This window comes from Aythya ferina, assembly GCF_964211825.1.
Source record: "Aythya ferina genome assembly, chromosome: 1".
NCBI lineage: Eukaryota > Metazoa > Chordata > Aves > Anseriformes > Anatidae > Aythya > Aythya ferina.
Genome location: NC_140296.1, coordinates 125,947,995 through 125,963,371, shown reverse-complemented (window position 1 = coordinate 125,963,371; position 15,377 = coordinate 125,947,995). Strand labels below are relative to the sequence as shown.

At 42.8% G+C, this 15,377-nt stretch overlaps 1 protein-coding gene across 6 annotated transcripts in view; it reads left to right on the top strand.

Annotated features, from left to right (window-relative positions):
* CRACR2A (calcium release activated channel regulator 2A) overlaps window positions 1–15,377 on the top strand; it is a 70,602-nt gene that overhangs the window by 6,582 nt on the left and 48,643 nt on the right. For 3 of the 6 annotated variants that reach the window (XM_084502632.1, XM_084502628.1, XM_084502631.1), the window contains exon 1: window positions 13,510–13,671. The exons of 1 other annotated variant lie outside the window; for it this stretch is intronic. The gene's annotated coding sequence lies outside the window, so the exon portion shown is untranslated. Of the gene's footprint in view, window positions 1–13,509; window positions 13,672–13,990; window positions 14,456–15,377 lie in introns of those variants that run through there. 2 more of the 6 variants (XM_084502626.1, XM_084502627.1) reach the window with 2 other exon arrangements.

The window sequence follows — 15,377 nt, the reverse complement described above, 5'->3', positions numbered from 1 at the left end:
TAAAGTGAACTAGATGAAACACTTGGATATTTGTTTAAAACTAATTTGGTGTGGGAAAGATGGTTCAGCTTAGTTATAGTGCCATTCAGTTCTCTTTTCTGGTCTATCACAGTAATGCATAAATAATGTAATGCTCAAATATAGACATCTACTGTTGACAAAACACAGAGGAGAATGGGAGCAGAAGGTCAATAAAAAAAGTGGCAGGAATGAGAAATGTGTGGCTTTGGAAGTAGATCCAATATATGGTGCATTGTACATGAAACAATATCAGCTTTAATGAAAAACTGCTCCCTCAAACTTTGTCAGAAGGCCATCAGGCTAAAGCAGGAAGACTTGAAGGGCTACAGCTGTATTCATCTGATGACAATGACTGTTGTTGTAGTCACAGTAGTTTTTTCTTTTTTTTTTTTTTTTAAGGATTTAGTCCTTCGAAGAAGGATTACATAACAGTTTTAGGTAATTATATATGTTTTAATATATAGAATCCCTCCATCCAGAGGGACTGCAACAAGCTGGAGAACTGGGCTGACAGGAACCTGTTGAAGCTCAACAAGGAGAAGTGCAAATTCCTGTGCCTGGAGAAAAACAACCCCAGGCACCTGTACATAATGGGGGCTGCCTGGCTGGAAAGCAGAATGGCTGAAAAGGACCTGTGCATCCTGCTGAATACGAAACCGAACATGAGCCAGCAGTGTACCCTTAGAGCAGCAAACAAAGCTAATGGTATCCTGGGCTGCACTAGGCAAAGTATCATCAGCAGTTTGAGAGAGGTGATCCTTCCTCTCTGCTCAGCACTGGTGAGGCCATACCTGGTGCACTATGTCAAGTTCTGGGCTCCACAGTACAAGAGAGGCATGGACGTACTGGTGTGAGTCCAAAGAGGGGCCACAAAGATGATTATAGGACTGGAGCATCTCTCCTATGACTAAGACTAAGAGTTGGGAATGTTTAGTCTAGAGAAGAAAAGGTTCGGGTGGGATCTTATCAATGTCTGTAAATAGTTGGAAAGAGGCGGCAAAGAGAGCAGAGCCAGGCTCTGTTCAGTGGTGTCCAGTGCCAGGATAAGAGGCAATGAGCACAAACTGAAATATAGGAGGTTCTGTCTGGACATCAGGAAACACTTTTTTAATTTGTGGAAGACTGAACAATGGAAGAGGTTGCCCAGAGAGGTGGTGGAGTCACCCTCCTTGGAGATCTTCAGAAACCGTCTGGACTTGGTTCTGGGCAACCAACTCTCAATGGCCCTGCTTTAGAAGTGGGTTTGGACTAGATGACCTCTAGAGGTTCCTTCCAACCTCAAACATTCTGTGAAAAAGCCATCTTTGACCACATTAGTTGCAGTAGCCTTGTGTAGGGCTTAAGGTATAGGAGTTGGAGCTGTAGTTATAAAATGCATTTGTGCTTCAACCTAATTATTCGTCTTTCTATGCCTCACTTCCCCATTTCATCCCTTCTTTTATGTTCATAGCACATACAGAGTGCAGCTTGCAGCTGAACTTGGCTAGCATCTCCAAATGCCCATTATAATAAACTAACGCAGTCTGTTGTATTAAGCAATGTATTAGGTTACACACGCAGTGGTGACCAAGCAGCTAGTACGTATAAGTGTTTTTTTCAGTCAATATCTAGCTTTTAGAAGGTGAGGGTTGTCCTAGAAAGTAATTCTGCCTGAGAAAGGTTGGTGAAAATTCGGCTTTTAAGGGACAATTGTGCTATAAACCAGTGGGATTACTTTTTAAAGATTTTTTTTTCATGAAGTGGCTGGCTGACGCAAATACTTGCATCATAGGTGTTGTGTTAACAAAATCGTTGAGAATACTGTATCTCTGTCAAAAAACATCAAGTAACTGTTGGATGTGTATGAAAGTGACTTAAATAGCAGCTCCAGACTGATTCTTTTTATGTTTGTGATTTTTTTTTTTTAGTATAAGAAATATGACCCAAAGCTATGGGATAAGACAGAGACAAGAAAAGAAAAATATGCAAAAAAATGTAAATGTAGGAAAAATGGTTATGTAAGTGAAATGGTGCGTTTGTCTGTATGTATACAGGAGCTGAGAGATGGAAGCAAGAATAGGAGAGAATGCAAAAATATTACTGCTTTACATCTGTCAGTTACAAATCTTAAACTCAGTTTTCATGCTGATCATCTTCTTGAATGTTCAGAAACCTTATGTATTCCCAGTGGGACAGAGCATGGGATGGAGAGTCCGTTAAATTTTCATCTCTCTTGTCACTTTGTGATAAGGGTGGACTTGCAGAACTGGTATGTGAATGATACAGAGCCACCAGAAATGAAAGACATGCCATTTGCTATATTATCTCTTCTAAGGGCTGTTGTGAGAAGTGTAGGGATAGCAAAGTATTGCTGTCACTGGTCAACTATACCGGGCTGCTATAAGCATGATTGGCTTCTCACAGGGCCAGCATGCCTCCTTGAATATCCCCAAACCAGTGATATTGCATACATCTTGTCTTTGTATCTCTTGCTATGACAAGTGTGTGAAATCAATATTACTATACTTAATTGAACACTTCAGTGCAATGGAAGGAGAAAAAAAACGTTCTGTATTATATTAATATATGAGAAGAAAATATGTTTGTTATTCTAAATCTTTCTGTTCTATGAAGCATGGACAGCTGTTGTGTTCATATACTAGTTATTGCAATAGATCTCAATTTTTCCTGGTGTTTAGCTAGTATGGTGGAATGACTGATCTCACAATATGATCTTTCTCTGTCTCTTTGCATAAAACAGGTTTCTATCAAACATTCTACATAAGAGAGTTAGTTCCTACAAGCTTTCCTCTGATGCACAAAGTCCTTCACTGAAGAGTATTCAACACTGTTTATGAAATGTGCATTCTGGAAGACAATATTCATTTAAATTTAACCTTGTTAAAAGCCTTGGGTGGAAGAGATGTGACTAAAATAGAGCTTTTAGCTATTAGTACACTTCATCTATTCCTGGGATGGAATCTATAGAACACTTCATCAAAGATTGCCAGCTTGTGGACAAAAATACACAGTTTACCTCCTCTGTATAACTGCAGGGGTATGTGGTTAGTATATAATTAATGGTGGATATCAGCCAGAATATTTTTTGTTTGGGAAAGTAGGTCAAGATCTTTAATGGCAGTATGTTTTTAAGTCTGTCTGTTTATGGTTCAGCAAACTGGAGTCTTGAGTAAAATTAAAACAGTATCATGGCACAGACTTGGAGAGAATTTCATCTTCTGTACAGGTGGCTCCAGCTATTGCCAGCTACTGAAGTAAGTAGGGGTCCTCCCATCAGTAGTTGGAGGGGCTGTAGCTGCCTGGATCTGAAAGGGATCCTACAAACTCTGAAACCAGGGCACCAGCTGCTGGGGAGACCACTGTGAACAAACTGCCAGCTACTGGAGTCAGACTTGGGATGTAGTCATCCCTGGCCTGTGGTGCCAGCTACTGGAGCAAGTGGGATCTTCTACTCCCAGCTATGGGGTTGGACTGGTATATTTTCCCAAACCAACTACTGAGAGGGACCAGTGTGAGTGAGGCGGGTAAGGGCTCTGCACCATCAGCTGGAGCAGGGCCATGGCTTGCAGTCTGTGTGCCTGTTGCCAGCTGCTCAAGGGACTGAGTGTCTGTATCATCCCCAGACCTGTTGTGTATGTCTGCTCAATAGCAAATGTTAAGCTGGACTAGCTGGCAAGTAGCAGGAGCCTCAGATCCAGGCAGAGGTATCAGGCAGGCAGGGGCTCCATGCTGGTGCGCACAAGGGGCCTGTCAATGTGGTGTGCCTGAGGGATGAGTGTGTGAGTACATGTGAACTTCAAGCTGGACTAGCTAGTGGATAGGTGGGTAAGGGGCCCAGTATCCTGGCAGGGGTGTTAGGTGGACCTCTGTGGGCTGCACTGGTACTCAAGGATCTGAGTTGGGGGTGCTAGACAAACAGAGAGGCCATGCCTGGTACTCAGAGGACCTGTGATTATGCTGTGTGCATGTCTTCAACAGTGAACTTGTATCTCTAGCAGCTGGAGAGGAGAAAGGGAGAAAGGCTATGTCTATTTTATGTCAGTCCTGTGTAACTGCTGTTGAAGGCAGCCCTTCACTGGGGTAGCCTGTGTGACCAGTCATGTCAGTGTCCTCTGTCTGTCTGTCTGTCTCTCTGTGTGTTTTTGGGATACTTGCTCAGTTTTGCTACTGGCTAAACCTGCAAAAGGGAAAATGGCAGCTGCATCCCCCAGCCTGGGCTGGGGGATGACCCAGGCATTGGTCTGGGCCCCAGCAGCCCAACAGGAGCAGTCTTGGGCCAGAGCAGATGGTAGAGGCAGCCACATGCTTGTTGCTCTCTACCCCACTTAACAGAAAAAAAATCCACATGAAGAGCTGATATGAAGGTCCCCCTGGGAATGTTGTGTTTTTTGATATTTCAGAAGTGGGCTTGCTCTTTCCTGAGGGAAAGGGACTGTTAGACAGACTTGAGAATGTACAAAGACTGTACTTCCAGTGTTAAAGCAGAAGAAATACATCACTGTAGATTATATGGCTAATATGGTTTGCTTTGAAAGCCACATAAGGTAGAATATAATGAACTGCAATGGATGATGAATAATGAGAGGAGAATATTGGATACTGTCTCTTCAGGAACACGAAAATAACTAATATAGATCTTTTGTCTTTTTTTGGACTGCTGATTTTCATGCTTTTCAACCTGTTAATTCATGCCTTATTACTGAATTGATATGGCCTTACTGGAAGAAGTGCCAGTTTATGCAACAGCTTTGATTACAAACAATAAAATGTGCCAATGCTGAGCTACCTTTGATTTAAGAAAAACATCTCTAAAGTTATATGGAAATAAATATTTATAAGTTCTTTTATTTTTATACATTATGCTCAAGAATGGTCCATCCCAGAGCCCAACAATTCAAGCAAAAGTGGCAACATGCCTGCAGGGATGAATGAAGACCTGACTAAACTCCAACATAAAAAGGAAACATACATGAGGTAGAAACATGGTCAGGTGACCAGGGAGGAATAAAGAGACACTGCCTTGACTATGCACGTGTAGGTTTAGGAAAGCCAAAACCAACCAGGTATTGATTCTGGCAAGACATGTGCAACAAAATGGGCATCTACAAGTAACAAAAACAATAACAAAGATTAGGGAAACTGTGAACCCTTTTCCCTAATCTTTTTTTTTTTTTTCCTGATGGGGAATCCCATCAGGATTCCCAGGCCCCTGAGGCAAGTGGCAAAGTCTGGTGCGGTGAAGACTTGGTCTCAGTAGAGTAGGATAGGGTTAGGAAACATGTAAACAAACTGGATATACACAAGATTTTGGAACCTGATGGGATACATCTATGAGAGGGGAGGGAGCTAGCTAATGTCATAGCTAGGTGACTCACAATCAGGAGCAGTGTTGCCAGCAGGTTGAGGAAGGTCATTCTTCCCCTCCACCTCAGTGCTGGTGAGATCACATTTGGAGTGCTGTGTTGAGTTCTAGGCTTCACAGTAAAAGAGAGACATATAGAGACAAATGATTAAGGCGCTGAAACATCTGACATATAGAAAGATTCTGAGAGAGCTAGGACTATTTAGCCTCAAGAACAGAAAGCTGGGGGGATTGTGGGGGTAGTGTTATCAATGTGCATAAATACATGGTTGCGAGGTAATAAATACAAAGCAAGACTCAGTGTTGCCCAGTGAAAGGACAAGAGGGAATAGATGCATATTGAAATACAGGAAATTCCATCTAAACATCAGGAAAAGCTTTTTTACTGTGAAAATGGTCAAACAATAAAACAGGTTGCTCAGAGAGGTTATAGAGTCTCCATCCTTGGAGATTTTCAAAACCCAATTGCACGAGGCCTTGAGCAATCTGCTCTAGCTCACCTTGCTTTGAGCAGTAGGTTGAAATGGATGACAGACAGATCCATTCTATGATTAAAGCTCAATTTTTGAAAAAGTTTTACTTTATTGATACTGGAGGTTTATTTATTTATTTATATAGCACGATTGAATTTATACTAGTGCAGATCACAATAGCATAAAGTCAAATGTATTTCCTTTATTTTGGCAAGTGAGATGACTCAAGAGCAGGTCAAGCTAGAAGACCTGTAGTTTCCTACTTGTCAGTTACTACGATTTGTTTTATAGTCGATCTGTAAATTTCTTGCACTGTGTTTATGATTCCAATTTTGGCAACCAAGTTGAATATTACTATCAAGTTCCCCCAGGGTGGTGCAATTAAAGGCTGTATCAGCATGGAAAGATCAAATAGGCCTGTTAATGAGAGCATAAATGTAGAAGAAAACTACTTCTTGCAGCTGAACAGTATGATGGCTCTCCAGACTGAAATAAAAACCCATCACCACAAATAAACTGTGAAGTGCAGTTTGTTTTATTTCAAGGGTGGGGGTTTTATTTTTATATTGCTCTTGACATTTCCTGACTTAAAGCTGCAAGCAGTCTTCTGCCTAGCACCTGCTGCTGTTTGTAGTTCTGGCGTTTGCATAACCCAGTGATTGAGACTGTCATCCAGTTTCTAACTCCGTTTACTTTAAGCATAGACTCAGAAGGATCCCGGATCTGGATAATGTGTTTTGCACCCTGGGACTTTTCAAAAGATCTTAGTATTGTTTTAGACCTTGATGAAAATCAAATGAGTGTGTACCTAGACTTCAGTAAGGACAATTTTGGATGTGTAAAAATGCTGGAATTCTTTAAAGCATTCTGCTTACTACTGTAATGTTAAGCCTATGCTAAGAAACCTATACCGGGATCCACCCAAGGGTGCTGAGGTTGTTGTCAGATGTGATTGCAGGACCACTATTTGCTGGGAAGACAACACATCCCAAAACAAACAGTCCAGGAGATTACTGCAGAACATTGCGGATAACTTTTTGATACAGGTGGTAGGTGAGCCAACAAGGAGAGGGGCGCTAGAGAGATGGTCTAGTTGGAAACATGAAGATTAATATAGTATTTTTTGTGATCTGTGATTTGTTATTAGCAATAGGAGTACTGTTGCTACTTGGCCACTGTGAAACAGTCATTCCTTCTGATAGTTTCCTTGTTGGGGTGCTGGAATAAAGTTTAATGGTTTTTAGTTAGACTTCTCAGTGCAAGGGGAATTTTGTCCAATATCCTGCCATACTTATTTTCTCAGAATACTATACCAAGAAATCAGAGAGTTAGAGGTACTGAATTACTGAGAGAATATTATTGCTGCTTCTTCTACCCTATCCTTCTTAATTCTCCACATGAGCAGAACTTCCAGGCACCCAGCATGATAACAAACACTTTTAAAATCAGTTAGGAATAAAGCATTCAAAACCATGATGTAAGAAGAAAAGGTGCATTTTCACTAAAAACCTAACTACTTACAGTAGGTTTATTTCTCAAGGAGTCTAACAGCACTGGGTAGTTTCATTTAACTTCACTCTGCTTTTTCAGTATGGATCCCTAAGAACTGTTAATATTTAGGGAACAAAAATCAGAGACGGTAGTGCTGCAAAGGAAATAGGAGGTTCTGTGATTATTATTGCATGCACATTAGTTGTTTTGCATTAGTATTTCTATACTGAAGGATCAGACTGGGAAGTAAATGAATCTATCTGCTTCCCTTGCTTACATCAGTTGGGCATCTCAATTTTAATCCACAAATGGTTTTGCTTACAGCTTCCACAGAGACCGGCAGGAAGCAAGGCAGGCAGCCTTCTTCTCCATCTACGTAGGAAGCTATCATTTGGGAGAGGAAAATTTTCTTACCAACCCTGTGAAAACTAATTGTTCTGTTGGAGATCTTAGAAATAAAAAAGGTTAATGCAGACACAATCAACAGTCAGAGATATGGGATTCTACATCATTGTGCACAGAAATGACATAGTATTTTTTGTTAACATTATAATTTGTATTTGTAGATTCATCTAAGAACAAATGCCAAGTGGTCTCTCTCCAAAGTCCTCTCTAGCCTGTTTTGGAATTGTCAGTGCTGTCAGTTTCTGTTTTTCTCATGTTTCCCAGTTATATTGTGGACACTGTGCTTCTGATATATGACCCGTTAGTTTTTTTTTTTTTTTTTCCTTCTTCTTTAGTTTTATTTATGCTTTTACTCTAACCAGTCATTTTCTGAAAATGAGGAATTACGTGTATATGATTATAGCATCCATAGCCCACAACATCTTTTCCCAGATCTTTTCTCTCCTTGATTGCTGCTTGTCTCCCTTACCTTGAAGTAAATTGGAAGTAATTTTATGAAAATCTATAAACTTATTGTGTTATAAATGAAGCCTTGGGTTTGTGTTATGCAGAATGGAAAAGTGATTGTACTGGTTCCCTTAGTCCTTAAAAGCTACAATTAGGACCGGATGGAGAGTTTTCATTAAGACTGTTTGGAAATAGATTTTGGTTCTCCCACACAAGTTTACTCACAAAAAATCAATTTCTATATAAAATAAAGTTTTTCATTTTTTACGTAAGTGAATACAAAAATCCTTTTCTGCCTGCCTTTGGTGCTCCCCTGAAATTATTTTCATGACATTTCTTTCTTACTGTCCTGTTGTGGTCTTCCATAGGAACTTCAACCTGCTTCATATATCTCCCTTCACAGTTAACTCCCCATACCCACCCCATGCTGCACTTTATCTTAAGATGAAGAAATATGAAAGATGAAAAATGATGAAAGATCATGAGAGAAATTATCCAGCTAGGGAATTCAGGCTCTGAGTAAGAGAAGAGGCTTTTATGACACATTTCAGTGTCTTTCTGAAGAAGCACACAGGTTGCATGCTTTTGCTTGAAAATTCAAAACTGAAGGAATAGAAGTCCAATTTTTCATCTAGTTTGATCCAGATGTTCATATATGTGGTTAGGTCAAGCTTAATAACACTTTCATAATATCATAAAGGATATTAGTGATAGCAAAGGGAAAAATGTTACCTTTTCAGATGCACAGCTTTGTATCTCTGTTAGTTGTTATATCTGTAAGCCCTGAATTTCCTTTAAATATGGCTACAAGTAACATTAAATTCCAATGGCCTGTTCTTTTTCAAGGAATGATCACCAATGCCATTATTTATTGATTTCTGTTTTTTGTGTCTAGTTTCAGTCTGCCATGTTGCAGCAGAAGATTGTTACTTCTTATGTTTTGCATTAGGTTGCACTGAGAGTATTTTTCTCCAGTCCTGTATCTAGCAAGCTTCTATATGCTTGAAGATGGTTATGCCCTTTTTGGCTTAAAGGTCCCACTCTTCTTTCATTCTCTGTAGGACCTGTTCTTTCGCTTTTTGATTTTGCTTTGATGTATTTCCCCAATGGGCCACTTGGCCTTAGCAGAGCTAGATAAAATATGAGTTTGCAAAATAAACTCAAAAGATTCTACAACAGAGTTTGTTGCTTGGGCCGAGCCAGGAGCAACCCTCCACACCCCACCATCATACACAGGCATCCCCTGGGGAGCACAAACAACCAGGACCGTGGCAAACAAGGTAGGCAAACACGGTGTGGCACAGCAGTCAGGGTGTGGCATGGCAGTTTGTGCAGCAATGCACACAGGCAGGGTGCAGCAGCAAGCTCATGGCAAACAAGTCATGGCAAACAGTTGGCGGAAGGCCACATCCACACTTAGCAAAAAGGAGGTGGGGACCCAAAGTGAGCTTCTGAGAAAGCATGTAGCCATCCAAAGGTAAGGCTGCAGGGAGTGCCAAAGCTTCACACCATCTTTGGGCAGCTGCAGATATAACGATTACGTGAGATGTGAGCAGGTGGAAGACCTGGTCAGCATGGTAGCTGAGCTCAAAGAAGAGGTGGAAAAACTGAGGGGCATCTCGGATTCAGAGGGTGGTGCCAAGCTCTGACCTCTGTCAAGAGAAGAGGCACCAGGAATTCCCCAACAAGAAGGGAATGCAGTATGCATTCCCCAGCAGACACAAGGCAGAAGCTGCAAGGATGTGAATAGATGGAAACAAATCCAGGCTTGAGGTGGCAGGAGAAATTTGCCTTCATGCTATCAGGTAGTCCTGAGCAATAGGTGTGAGGCCCTGGAGGCTGAAAAGCAATAGATGGATGGAGAAGGTGACAATTCCTCTCCATCAGAGATATAGCCAGGGTCAGAAAGGCCAACCCCCAGTATCGCAACCACCGGCAGGAGGAAAAAAAGTCATGTTTTAGTTGTGGGTAATTCCATAATAGGGGGAACAGAGGGCCACTTTGCCTTAGCAAAGCTAGATAAAATATGAGTTTGCAGATTAAACTGAAAAGACTCCCGTACGTAGAAGGGACCCTTCTCTAAGGGAAGTCTGCTGCCTTCCTTGGGCCTGGGTTAAAGACATCATCAGGAGACTTTCCACTTTGGTTCAACCCTCAGACTATTACCCTTTGCTGGTCCTACAACTGGGAGGAGAAGAAGTGGCAACACTTAGCCCGAAGATTGTTCGGGGGGAACCACCCCGATACTTGCTGGGAAGACCACAGAGCCCAGAACAAACAGTCCAGGAAGTTACTGCAAAACATTGCAGATAACTTTGTGACAGAGGAGGTAGGTGAACCAACAAGGAGAGGGACAATGCTGTACCTGGTACTAACAAGCAGGGATGGGCTAGTTGGAAATATGAAGGTTGAGGGCAGTCTCAGCTGCAGTGATCACGAGATGTTGGAGTTCAAGATCCTGCAAGAAGGAAACAGGGCAAAAAGTAGGACTGCAACCCTGTATTTCAAGAGAGCTAACCTTGACCTCTTCAGGAACATAATTGGAGGAATCCCCTGGGCCAGGGCCCTAGACGGAAAGCGGGCTCTGGAGAGTTGGCTAATATTCAAGCACTACTTCCTCCAAGCTCAGGATCGGTGCATCCCTATGAGAAAGAAGTCAAGCAAGGGGGGCAGGAGACCTGTGTGGATGGGCAAGGAGCTCTTGGGAAAACTTAAAAAAAAAAAAAAAAAAGAAGAAAACATACATATTGTGGAAGAAGGGACAGACCACTTGGGTGGAATATAGGAACATTTTCAGAGAATGCAAGGATGCAATGAGGAAGGCCAAGGTCCGGATAGAATTAAATTTAGCAAGAGAAATCAAGGATAACAAGAAAGGCTTCTTCAAATACATAGCAGCAAAAGGAAGACTAAGGAAAATGTGGGTGTGCTGCTAAATGAGGTGGCTGCCTTGGTGATGGCAGATACAGAGAAGGCGGAGTTACAGAACGCCTTCTTTGCTTCAGTCTTCACTGCTAAGGCTAGCCCCCATGCACTACTGAGCCAGGAAACAATACAGAAAACCTGGGCAGAGGAAGACTTTTTATTGGTTGAAGAGGATTATGTTAGAGGTTATTTAGGCAAGCTAGACACCCACAGATCTATGGGCCCCGATGGGATGCACCCGAGAGTGCTGAGGGAGTTAGCAGATGTGATTGCTGGCCTACTTTCCATCATCTATCAGTGGTCATGGTCATCTGGAGAGGTCCCATGTGACTGGAGCCTTGCTAGTGTGACACCCATCTACAAGAAGGGTTGTAAGGAGGACCCAGGAAACTACAGGCTTGTCAGCCTGCCCTTGGTGCCAGGAAAGGTGATGGAACAGGTCATGTTGAATGCAATCACACAGCATGTGCAAGACAACCAGGGGATCAGACCCAGCCAGCATGGGTTCATGAAAGGCAGCTCTTTCCTGACCAACTTCATCTCCTTCTATGACTGGGCGAGCTGCCTGATAGATGAGGGAAAGACTGCTAACATAGTCTACCTAGACTTCAGCAAGGCCTTTGACACAGTCTCCTACAGTATTCTCTTGGAGAAGCTGGAAGCCCATGGCTTGGACAGGTACACCCTTTGCTGGGTTGCAAACTGGCTGGACCACCGGGCCCAGTGGTGAATGGAGTGAAGTCCAGCTGGAGACTGGTCACCAGTGGTGTTCCCCAGGGTTTGGTGTTGGGGCCCATCCTCTTTCATATCTTTATTGATGATTTGGATGAATGCACCCTTAGTAAGTTTGCAAACAACACCAAGTTGGGGGGGAGCGTCAATTTGCCAGAGGGTAGGAAGGCCCTGCAGAAGGACCTGGACAGGATGGGTCGATGGGCAGTGGCCAATGGGATGAGGTTCAACATGCCTAAGTGCTGGGTCCTGACTAAACCTAGCATCGCTACAGGCTTGGGACAGAGTGGCTGGAAAGTTGTGCAGAGGAAAAGGATCTGGAGGTGTTGGTTGACACTTGCCTGAACATGAGCTGGCAATGTGCCTGGGTGGCCAAGAAAGCCGACAGCATCCTGGCTTGTATCAGAAATAGTGTAGCCAGCAGGACCAGGGAGGTGATTGTTCCCCTGTACTCTGCTCAGGTGAGGCTGCACCTTGAGTGCTGTGTTTAGTTTTGTGCCCCTCAATTCAAGAAAGACAATGAGACCCTGGAGCGTGTCCAGAGAAGGGCTACGAAGCTGGTGAAGCGTCTGGAACACAAGTCCTGTGAGGAGTGGCTGAGGGAGCTGGGGTTGTTTAGTCTGGTGAAGAGGAGGCTCAGGGGAGACTTTATTGCTCTCTACAACTACATGAAAGGAAGTTGCAGTGAGGAGGGTGTCGGTCTCTCTTCTCAGGTGACAAGTGATATCCCTCAGGTTGTACCAGTGGAGGTTTAGGTTGGCTATCAGAAAAGATTCTGACCTAATTGATTCTATGACCCTGTGGCCTTTATACCACCTCCTATTGTATTGCTATTTCAGCTGTCCCTTTGATATATATATATAAATAATTATTTCTCATCTCAAGAAGCTATCCATTCTGGGGTCAAATACAATGGGATGAATTGCACCATTATTATTTTTTGTTTGTTTGGGGGGGGGGGGGGAGTGTTTTGTTTGTTTCTTTGTTTTTGCTTTAGCAAGTCTGCTGAATTGAAGTACATTATGAACACCATGCACAAAGTACTCTTCTACAGCTGTGACATGCTGCAGTGATGAGAACGAAGTATATTTCTTTTCTAGAGGGGTACTCAGAGAACCTGTTCCCAAAGGTAGACATTAACATACCCTAGCACGACATTTTTCAAAATGTACTTTGGGCTACTTGAAATTTCTGAATCGAATGTGAAATCAATTCTGTCTCCTGTTATCATCTTCTGTGCAAGTGAAACTGCACTTGGGACAATTTAAAATCACAAGCTTGGAAGATCCTAGTTGGTCCATTTACTTTAGTCATCACCTTAAGTTCTTGTTTTGGATGAGTTGTCCTGCACCCTTCCAAACCCTTCTGCCCTGTATCATTCAGGTTACAGAGATTTCAAGTCAATGGCCTTGCCCCAGGAAGCAAGCGATCACATCCTTAGTCCTGCCTGCAGTAGGGATCAAGAAGGGTACTGCAAATTTGAATTCCCTTGGCTCTCCAAGTTGACTTACTGCTGGTTCTGAGTTAGACCTGCCAGAGGCGAGGTGTGATCTGTACTCTGACTGCACAGCCCTCTTTGTGTGGGCAAGGACTGGCTGTGGGTGGAGGGAGGCCGGACTGGCTCTCTGTCCCGCCCCCGGGGCGCAGCCTACTCGTCACCGGGTTATGCTATCCATACCTGAACAAAGTTTAGAAAGTTGTTTCAATCTTCCTGCACTTTTACTTCCACCCTGAGGCGTGTGTGGAACATCCGTCAGTCAGCGCGCAGGGCTTGTGTTGCACCTTCGCCTGGGAGCCTGCAGGACGTTGCAGGAGGTGAGTTGGGGGAAGATATCTTGGGCCTGAAGTGTCAGGAGAGGAAAGACAAGAAGAGCATGCAGAGCCAGATCACCCCCCCTAGCAATGCTGCTGGAGGAAATGCACAAAGTGACAGCTGCTTCTCCTTTCTCTCCCTGATGTCTCAACAGTGCTCTGCTCTTCCTCTATGCTCCTCCTGTTGCAAGCTCTGCTTCCTGTGAGGGAGGTCTGCAAGAGAACGCTGCCTTTGCAATTTTGTCGGGCCTGGGCAGGGTTTTAGGAGGTTGCAAGCCTGCAAGTGATATCCGTTATTAGTACATTTCCTGTCCCCAAGTGCCAATCAACATTTCTGCCCATTCTCTCGGAGCTATGAGCTGCACACCTTGATGGCGTAGTCTCCTGCAACATGTGTGGGAGGCACCTACTGGAAAGAAACTTGGAAAAGCTCTTGTGGGAAGAGAAGCACCCCCGCCTGTTTGCTTGGTGTGTGGCTGACCTGCTGACAGTGGAACAGAGGTGGTACAGGGATGTTTCTGGAGCCACTGTGAGTGTTGTATACAGCACTCACAGCCCCTGACCCTTTTGTTAACACTCATGCTGTAAGGCAGCAGGATTAGAACCACAGTGGTTGTCAAAAATGCTTCATTTGCTACTGCACTGCCTACTGTTGTGAACTTCAGCAAGTTGCTTTAGCTCATTTTGCCTTGCTTTACATCTCTGTGTAATACTGGTACCAGTACTAGGGCAAAAAGGGGTGATACGCTTGCAATTGGAATGACAGCTGAGTGTACTGGAGTGCCAGGTATTGTAACTCCTACATAAAGAATATTTCATAAATGTAGTGCCCAAAAGTGCTGTAACTGATGCTTTTTGTAGTGTCTCTTCTACAGTCTTCATGTACTAGGGCAAGAAAAACAGTGTCACAGCAAAATCACTTTATGTCCTGCATACTTCTAGAGCTGCCTAATTGATTCTCATTGTATGCTTCCCTGCAAATACAAAAGATAATTGAAGTTGTGACTGGTGACTGCCTTCAGGGTCTTCATACTGAATGCCTATGATGACAGTAAATGATAGTTAAAAAGGATACTTACCGCTACCAAGATGCTTTTATATATACTGATACAACAGATTTTGACTAAATGTAATGTATACTAAGGTCTTTTCCAACCTTAATGATTCTAAGGCCAGGGCATGGTGATAGGAAAGAGAATGGCTTCTTTTAGTAGGCTTATGTCAGCTTAAAATAATCATGGTGTTACATTTTATCAGCTTTAGAGAAATTTCAACATAATGCTAAAAGATAACTCTGACACTAGGTCAGTTCTGAAGATCTCCCTGTTCATATGTCAGTCAGGTTACAGAAGCTGACAAAATAACAAAGGTTATTTTGAAAATGATAGCTTGGTTGTAGGGAAAGTTGTTCTTGTCTTCCAGTATCTGTAAAACATAAATGTTGCCTCTCATAAGAATATTTTTTGTATAAATCTATGGTAACTATGGTCTTAAGTAAACTTACTACATGTTTTTTTCTGACGATTTGTGTTTTGAAGTGTGCTGCTAAAGGCAAAAGAGAGAACTTTCGTTTCTCTTGTGTTTAGCACAGACCTGAATACAAGGGGTATAGGATAAAGAAAAAAATGAGAAGTTTCTTGAATGTTGCGGTTAATTTTTTTCTTGCCATACACTAGCAGCCGTTTGTGTCAATGTTTGCAGAACTGACA